Raw genomic sequence first — 9505 nt, 5'->3', positions numbered from 1 at the left:
CCTAGGTAGATGTATGCCAGGCGCGTCGCAGCGTAACAGTGTTTCGTGAGATATCGCGAAGCCTGTTACGCGAGACGTGCTCTGGCGTACATCTACCGAGTTTTAAGGCCTTTTGGTACATTTGCAGGTGGAATGGCATTGTCGAAGAAGCGTATGGATGATCTTCTACAGGAAATCCATGACATTTTGCAGCAATGCAGTGTAATTTTTTACATATTTTACGAACCTGAGCATTAAGGTAAGTCGTATATCGCTTTTTTTCGATTCTTGGGTTGTAATAGTGTTTTCCAGGCGCCATTTTGGATGAAAACTCCTGGAAATTTTTTTAAGTCATGCCACCGCAGACTTGGCGGGTGGTGTTGGGGGATTTCAACGCCCACATTGGAAAGGACGACACCCAGCCCAGCAGGGTGCTCGGCACCCGCCTCCACCACCAAGCCAGCAATGACGCAGGGGTGGCGCTGGTGCAGCTCGCGGGGCAGGCGGAGCTCCCCATCGTTACCACCGGGCGCCACGCCTTGCACTGCCTGGTAACGCGCACCCAGGGCAGGACTAGCTCCCAGCTGGATCATGTTCTGACTGACTACCCCCGGGTGGCACGGGTGCAGGCAGTCACCCCACATGAGAAGCGCTCCGACCATCGGCTCGTCATCGCGGTCCTGTCGCCGCCGACGCAGCTCCCCTTCCTCCCCTGTGGCCGGCGCCCGGCCATCCCTCCAGTGCTCCATCCCCCCCGCCCCAAGGTTCCCTGGGCTCTCAGGCGCCTTACGACCGACCCGGCCCTTCAGGCGGAGTATACTGGGACCCTGCGTGCTCTCCTGACTGCACAGGCGGCGCACCACAGGGACCCCCTCACGTGGGCCCAGCTAGTGAACGCCCTGCGGTCCGCGGCCGACGGGGTGCTCCAGGAGCCCCCCTCGCCCCAGACCCCCCGGCGCCAGGCTGCCGCCAATTCCTTGGCGGGGGCGCTCACTGCTCACCACAGGGCCGGGCGCGGCCCGTACACTATGGACCGTGTCCGCCTGGCCCGGACCGCGCAGCGGGCGGCCTACGAGCAACACAGCCAGGAGAAGCACGCGCGGCTCTTCGCCCAGGTTGACGGCACGCGTCCCCCGGCGCGCCTCCACGCGGTGTTCCGCTACCTGCGGGTCGCGAAGCGCGCCCCGCTCGGAGGACGGGCGGGTGAACCAACCCTACGAGACTGGCAGGAAGCAGCAGTAGCACTCGCCGAGGGCGAGCCGGTCCCCCGGCTCCCCGAACGGCCAGACCAGGCCTTCCCACCACCCACGGCCCAGCAACTCCACCGCTGCGCCAAGGAGCTCAGCTCGCACTCCGCGGCCGGTCCCGACGGGCTGAACGCGGAGCTCTACAAGTACGCCCCCGCCGAGTTCTTCGAACATCTCGCCAGCCTGGTGGCCCCGTTGTGGGAGGCCGGGACATTCCCGAAGGACTGGCTCACCTCCGTGCAACAACCCATACCCAAGGTGCCGCGACCCCGCACGGTGGAAGAGTATAGGACCCTGACCCTCGGGAACGCCATCTACAAGATTCTGGCCCGGTACGTGCTCGGCCTGCTCGTAGGCGTCCTTCCGCCCCTCCCGTGGTACCAGGCTGGATTCCAGCCCCAGCGTGGTACTTACGACCACATCCTGGTACTGCGGAAGGTCCTGGACGAGCGCTGGCGAGCGGGGGACACCATGCACGTGCTGGCCCTGGACCTCAAGAGCGCCTTCCCGTCGGTCCACCGCCGTGAACTTGCAGCTGTCCTGCTCCAGCAGGGCGTCCCGCCCTTTCTCCTGAACAGGGTGACTGCTCTTGGCCTCACTGACTACACGTCGATACGGTGGAGGCAGGGCCGCACCCACGAGGTCCGCACGGGGAGGGGGGTCAAGCAGGGCTGCTCCATGGCCCCCTACCTCTACACCAGGGCGCTTCACTGGGCGGTGGCCGCGGCCATCCGAGACCACCCCAGGTTCGACCTCGACCTGGCGCAGGAGGAGTTTGAGCCCCTCCTCCTCGCCTACGCCGACGACCTCCTGGTGGCCTCCCCTGAACTACAAGATCTTCTAGATTTCCTCCACTCCTTCGTGGAGTCGGCGGCCCTCATCGGCCAGCGCCTCAACTTCGCCAAGTGCGAATACCTGGTGAGGAACCCATACGCGGTGGACGACCAGCCCCTGCCGCGGCCCGTCCAGCTGGGAGAACATCAAGTTCGCCAGGTCTCCAGCCTCGTCTACCTTGGGGCACTTGTCACCACCCGGCTGGACAGGAGCAAGGTGGTTCATCACCGGATCACGAAGGCACACGCCGCCACCGCAGCCCTTCAAACCACCCTCCGCCGCCACCCCCTGCCCCTCTCGGTGGTGGCACGCATCTTCATCACCTGCATCCTCCCCGCCTTGGCTTACGCCCAGGCCACGGCGGCGACAGTCTGGACCGCCCGGGCATCCCTCAGACGCCAGGCCTCCATCATGGTGGGCGGGCTCCTTGCCCTCGCCCGCCGCGACCGAGGTGACAGGGGCGCACAGAGGGACCCCCGGCTCCACGGCGCCCAGAAGACCCGCGGCTCCATCACCAGGGCGGTGTGGGGATGCAGGCTGCGCTACTGGGCACACATCCGCCGGACCGCGGAGAACGGCCCTCTCCAGCGTGTGCTGCGGTTTGACCTGCGACGGCGCAAGCAGGGCCGCCCGTGTCACACCTTCTCGGACACGCTCATGCAGGACGTGGGCCGGCTCCAGGCCCCGCCCCAGGGCTGGGAGCAGCTGGCACTGGACAAGGTGGCCTTCGGGCGGCACGTTGCTGAGGCCCTGTGTGATGATTACTCTTCAGAGGAGGAGGCGGAAGGGGAATGGGACCCGGAAGAGCACCCCCTCGAGGAGGAGAACTGACTGCTTTACCCTTGCCTTACCCTTGGTATGCATGGCTTGCTCGCCTGTACTCTGCACTGCCTGGCTCTAATAAACCTCTGTGCTCTCTACCCTTGCAGCTTATTTCGGGACGCCCCCCCCCCCCCCGTTCAAAGGGGACCTAGCTTCTGCGCCGTTGGCGAGGGCACGGGTCTGGGCGGCGCTCCCCCCCCCCGCTAACCCATTCTCTTTCAGCCGTGAGTGTCGGGGTACCCTGCCGGGGGCAAAAAATACCGGATTAAAAGCCTTAGGCTTTGGCCCCTAGGATGCTCAATATCTAATCTAATCTAATCTAATCTAACGTTTTCATAACCCTACCTTCCCTGTTATTCTGGCCTGCCATAAGAGGTGGTTTTGAAAACCTCAAATTTGGGCGTATTTTTTTCTTGACTAAACACGCAATTTTACGACCCTCTGGATGAACGTTTTTGTTTTGATTTTAGGAAACATGGTACTACAAATGTAAGGATGCGGATGGAAAAGAAGTTGCATCGGGCAAACTGCTCTGGAAATATTATAATAAACGCAGAGAGTGGACCAAATGTGGGTTAATACAGACAAGTCAGCGTAGGCAAGTGGCAGGTATGTTAAAACCCTAATTATTTTCACTGTGTGTGTGTGTGGGGGGGGGGGGGCTTTATCCTTTCATGCCATCTGTCCAGTGTTACTTTCTATCAGTATAACTTACATGAAATTGTCTTTCACCCAGTTCGACCTAACCCTCTTCCAATCAGCCCTGATGTGCAAGGCAGTTTGCTGTGGCTTGAAGCCAACACACCATGGGATGCAGTTATTGAACACTGGAAAATAACTTCCCCGTTCCCGCACTCATTCAGACGAAACCCAGTTAGGGCACCTAACGGGGCAGTAGACTCTATTCAACAAATGATAAACAAGTTCAAGCCTTTGCAAAGTGGCAATGGATATGACCTGGTAAGAATGCTAACAGGAATATTTTTGCTTCAAATCTCATTAGTTTTGTAAAGTAGCAAATTCACCACTGATTTTAAATAATTTTGTTTTTAGTTGGATTGTGACTTCAAGGTATTATATCCTGCCAAAGGTATGTGCCTATTTCAAGAATGGTCAACTTTGGCAGCATTTCTGGAACAAGAAATAAAAATAAGAGACCCGAATTTTACCTGTGAAGAAGAAGAGATGCCATGCCCCTTCTCGTGACGCGGCGAGGAGTGGGGAGTCGCAGCAGGCCCGACACCCGTCGAGTCGAACGACTGTGGTAGGGGGAGGGGGGCACGCGGCTGGACTCGGCAGGCTCGGCAGCCGCCGATCGACTCCCGTGCGCTCCCCTGCCTGTCGCTCTGTCGCTCAGCTGGTCATCTCAGAGAGCTGCGGCTGTCAGTCGAGTTCGAGTGACAAGAGTGAACATGTCTGCGCGAACATCAAGTGGTTCAAGTACTAGTTCGGGCTCAAGTTTTCTGGCACAGCCAGATGCTTCGCCAGCAAAGAAAAGAGCGGAGCGTGAAAAAAGACATCCAGTACACACCGTCTTCGATTGGCACGAAGATGAAGGGGAGTCCATGGTGCAACGTTGGTGACTGTACCACCAAAATAACTGTAGGTACCCCTCAGCTGCAGTAACGTACTTTGGTACATGCCTCTCGATTTCGGACGCATACGAACATTTATGCCCGGCTCGCCCACGAGCTGCCGGACTGCCATCTACTTATTGTGCTTCTCTTCCTGTGACCCGGCCCGACCTGCAGGGCTATCACGTTCCCCTGCGTCCGCGTTCCGTTTCCCGTGCTAGCCGTCGTTAGCTGCGTCAAGCTAGGGACCGTTCTTCCCGTTCCTCTCGATCCGCCGATTCGCCATGTTGCCAGATTGCAGCCTCGGCCGCTAAACCCTGGCCGTAGAGAGCGTGCTGTGCCAACAGCCAAACATGGTCCGATTTGTTCCGGTCTCTGTCTCATTTGATCTCGGCGCGCTGCGGGGGAGTGCCACCGCATCTCTCTCACTCTCTCTGCTAACAACATGAACACTAACCAAGGTATGTAAAAATTCACGTGTTGCTGTAAAGTGGGACTCTGTCGCAAGTAGCAGAAATGCATTACAACTGCATTTCCAGTGAGCTCTAGTTTGCCTTTGGGGGATAAGAGACCGGCTCTGTAGTAAGATCATAACGCCGCTTTTACTTTCATTCCCTTTTCCCCATACATCCCATTGAACACCCACACGGAAAATAGACATCTATAGATGGTGGTAGACGGTCTACCGTTCGTCTATTCGGTCTAGAGACATCTATAGACGTCAATAGACCCTCTAAAATAGGTAAAACTAGTCTACATCTACATATAGATATACTGTAGACATCGATAGACGGTCTTAAGGTTTTCTATCGGATCTATGCATACTTCTGTCGATATTAAGATATCTATGTATCATCTGCCACCTGTCTACGACATCTAGGTCTACTTATAATGCAGTGAATACGTCTGGTAGATATCTATCGTAAGTCTTGCAGGTCTATGACATAGACCTATGACATAGACTCTATGTCTTAAAACATGTAAGTTCTAGATATCTATTGATTATCTTTCTACCGTCTAGCGAAAGACAATGAGGTCTAGGTAACTGTCCGAGTCATCTCTCATACACCGTCTAGAAGTAGACAATCTATAGATGTTCGTAGCCGTATAGACATCTCTGTAGAAGGATATCATTTTCCAACACGGCTTCTCCTAGAAGCAACCGATGGGTGAGGGGTAGCGTTCGCGCTCTCGAACCCAAAGGTTGAGGGTTCTAATCCCAACACTGGTGACATATTCGAACGTACAAAGCTAACCAAGGTGAACACAGAGCCATGAGGGAGTAGGAGTTGGCTCAAGAGCATGCCAAATTTTTATTTTTTCGTAAAATACTTGTCTTTGGTTGGTCTATCAGTAGATATCTATTCAACATCGACAAAAAGACGTCTAATAGATGTTGTAAATGTGGACACTGGATCAATTGTAGACGTCTAGTGGTAGACACGATAATACATCTAATAGACCACTGGGGGTCTACAGAAAGATGCATATTAGACATCTAATAGACGTCTTTTTTCTGTGTGGGCAGCAGTGGATGACCCTCCTAGACACCCTGCACCGGTTCAAAATCATGCTGGGTGCTTTCCACAACGAGGGTGCGGGAGCTGCTGGGCGCCACGACGAGCTGTGGGCCCAGACAGCTCACCGGCTAAATCAGATGGGGGGAGCATTCAAGTCTTGGGAGAAGTGGAAGGAGGAAAGAGCATGAGTGTCTGAATTCTCCACTGTGTCTAAATGTATACACCTTGGAGTATTCGGACACACTCCATTTGTTCCGTGCCATCTCAAGAAAGCGGCAATGCGCATTTAATGTGCATTGAATGTAATATTTTAGACGCATTTCATGCGCGCATAATGCACTTTAAATGCGTCTGAATTAACTTAAATGCACATTTTAATGCGCATTGCCGCATTGGCGCTACTCTTGATGGCACGTGTTTTAATAACATCAACGCCGGGCGTAGCAGACAGCATAGGGCTGTATGATCCCCCCAGTCAGCTTTCGTACTGACAGCCAGTCTGATCGACAGTGCCTATGGTGCCTGCTATGCCGGCCTATAAACGGGCGCTAATGTAATATATCGTTCCAGGCCTTCAATAATCTGAAAGGGCGCGCCAAGCGGCAGTACCTGGAGCGGGCCCGCCATATCCGTGGGACGGGCGGTGGACCGCCGGCTCCAGAAGATCTGGAGCCGGAAAAGCTGGGCATGAACAAGGTGTACTGCAGGGCCATGGAGTTCGTCCCTAAAACTCAGCTGCACGGCCTAGATGGGGTGGCTGACCCTCTCCACGTAAGTTGCCCCCGGTTGCCCCTGTCGCCACGTTCCTCTCCACCACTCGTTCGTTACCCGTGTTCCGGGCGAGGGGTTGACGACTGGGCGGCTCCTGTGTACAGGCCAAAATGTACTCCAGGTGTTCTCCGGTTGTACTCCTACTGTACTCCGTGTACTCCGGCTGTTTTTGTCGCAAGTTCTCCGCGTACTCCGACTGTACCCCGTGTGTGCTCCAGTGTACTCCAGGTGTACTCTGAGCGCTCCGACCGGCAATACTCAGTGTTCTCCGACTGTACTCCGTGTACTCCGTACTCCTGTGTACACGAAAAGTTCAAGTCGCACACCCCTCGGTTCCGGGCGTGTAGTGGCTATTTCGTGGTATTTCTCCTGGTGCCAGTTCGGTTATTTCTCGCCCATTTCGGATCATTTTGTGACATTTCGCAGTATTTCGGGAGTCTCGACTATCTCACGAACTATTTCGCGTTTATTCGGACTAGTTCGGGGAAAGGTGTACGAACTATTTCGCAAGTGATTACCCCCTCGTCTGTTGCTGTTTCGCCAGACTCAGTTTACAAATAAAGTAACTTTTGTCTTTCTATGCAGATGCAGCAGCCAGTGCAGGCGGGGCAGCAGCCAGTGCAGGCCTTGAGGCCGCCACAGCCACAGCCACAGCAGTACTTGGGCCAGGTAGGGCACCGGCACCGGCCGTGGATGCAGCACCCTCTGCCCGGTCCGGAGCGCCACGCCGCCCATCCTGGCCTAGGACTAGGCCCGTACCCCGTCCCTACCAGCCCCAACCAAGACACCAGGTCGCCCACTGCGTGTACCCGGCTACTCTTGGTAAGTTCTACATGACACAAGTGTAATCTGTTCGCGACAAAAGTGGCCACTTTTGTCATCTGTCATGCTCACACATTATTTTCTTGCTTCCAGGCATGACTCCGGATATTTCCATGGGAGCCACGCTAGAGTCGGCTGCGGGGTACCGGTGGGCGGCCCTGGGGTCGGTGGCGGGACCCTCAACATCTAGGGCTGGGTCTGCCCCCGGGCCGGGATCGTCGTGGGCTGAGACGGGATCGTCGTCGTGGGCTGCTCAGTCTTCTGTCCAGCCGGGACAGTCGTGGGCTGAGCTGGAACCGCCATGGGCTGAGCCTTCTGCCCCCGCGCCGGGACCGCCTGCTGTCAGTCTGTCCGCGCCGGCGCCTCCGGTTGTTATACAAGGTTTGTTGACTGCTAGTATCAGCTTTAACTGATTCAATTTGGGATCATCTAGGGTGTACATTGACAGGTTCGCATAGCACCTGGTAGGTAGGCAACATCTTGACTGCAGTGCATGCGAGTACTGCGGGGTGGCCTACCCCGAGTCTCGCAGGCGCTGAGCTCCCCTCATTTTGCCGGATGAATGTGAGAAACGATCGTGCTTTCTGGACGATCGCTTTGATTGTTACATTTTCAGGATTTCCCAATATTCCCCTGACCCCAATTAAATTTCTATTACTAAAAAGTTCCAATCACGTTTCTCTCCCTGACTTTTTCCTGACTTCCCTATGCTGATCAGTAATGTGTACATTTTTATTCAGGTATCTCCGAGCTGACCGACGCGGTCAACCTGCTGACTGCAACCCTGCAGTCGTTGGACCTCAGACCAGAGATTGATACATCAAAGCTAGAAGAAACCGTTCAACGATTCGCGTCAACGGTGAACACACTTTCCAAATTGGGATAGCTAATGCATGGATAGATATTTTTTCGTTATATTTTTTGTTCCTATATTAGAACCATTTAATTATTGTTTTTTTTTTATATTTTTGGACTTACAACTCTCTAAGAGATTTGTTTTGACATTATGATCGAAATAAAAGATGATCTCGCACTATATTCTACTTTACCACAACAAGTCCAGCAGTAGAGGTTACCCTCCTGATATCTTACCACACAAGTATCAAACTTAAATCTTATGAACATTTTTATTCGAAGCTGACTGAGTTCCATAGACATGCTCCTCTAATCCTTTTTTATCACGCCAGTATAAAGAATTTTTTTCCTACTAGCGTATTTAAAAGTGCATAAGTGGAGCTTGCTTACAGAAATCGGTAACCAAGCTATGAATAAAAATATTTATAAGATTTGATACGTGTGCTGTAAATTATCAGGAGGGAGTTATCAGGGGGGTACCCTCCTGTCAGCTCTGAAATACCTGAACAAAAATGTACACATTACTGATAAGCACAGAGAAGTCAGGAAAAAGTCAGGGAGAAAAACTTGACAGGAACTTTTTAGAAATTGAAATTCAATTGAGGCCAGGGAAACATTGGTAAATCCTGAAAATATAACAATCAAAGCGATTGTCCAGAAAGCACGATCGTTTCTCGCATTCATCCGGCAAAATGAGGGAAGCCCGCATGGAAATAAGTATATCCAAATGACACTTTCGGGGTATACTTTTGTGAAAGGTATACATTAGGTATACTTAAAATATAGCAGATTGGAACCGCAACACTTTTGTGGCACTATAGGCAAACTTTTTTCATACTTTTTGTATACTTTTTTAGGCCCCCCCAAGGGGGCCTTTCTGCTCGCGTGCGAGGAAATTCTTTTTCTTCCGCCGGATTCATTAAGGTACCGCGACTTCTGTTGAACAGATTTTAATAAAATTTTATCGAAAAATCAATCCAAAAATTAGATTTCATTTGACTATAGCCTCATTAAAATCCTTCTGGCCAATTTTGAGAAAATTAAAGTTAAACATCGAAATTATCACGAAAATCGGCAAAAT

The sequence above is a fragment of the Frankliniella occidentalis genome, unplaced genomic scaffold, assembly GCF_000697945.3.
Source record: "Frankliniella occidentalis isolate FOCC.00 unplaced genomic scaffold, Focc_3.1 Scaffold119, whole genome shotgun sequence".
Taxonomy (NCBI): domain Eukaryota; kingdom Metazoa; phylum Arthropoda; class Insecta; order Thysanoptera; family Thripidae; genus Frankliniella; species Frankliniella occidentalis.
Note: the sequence above shows the minus strand (reverse complement) of the source record.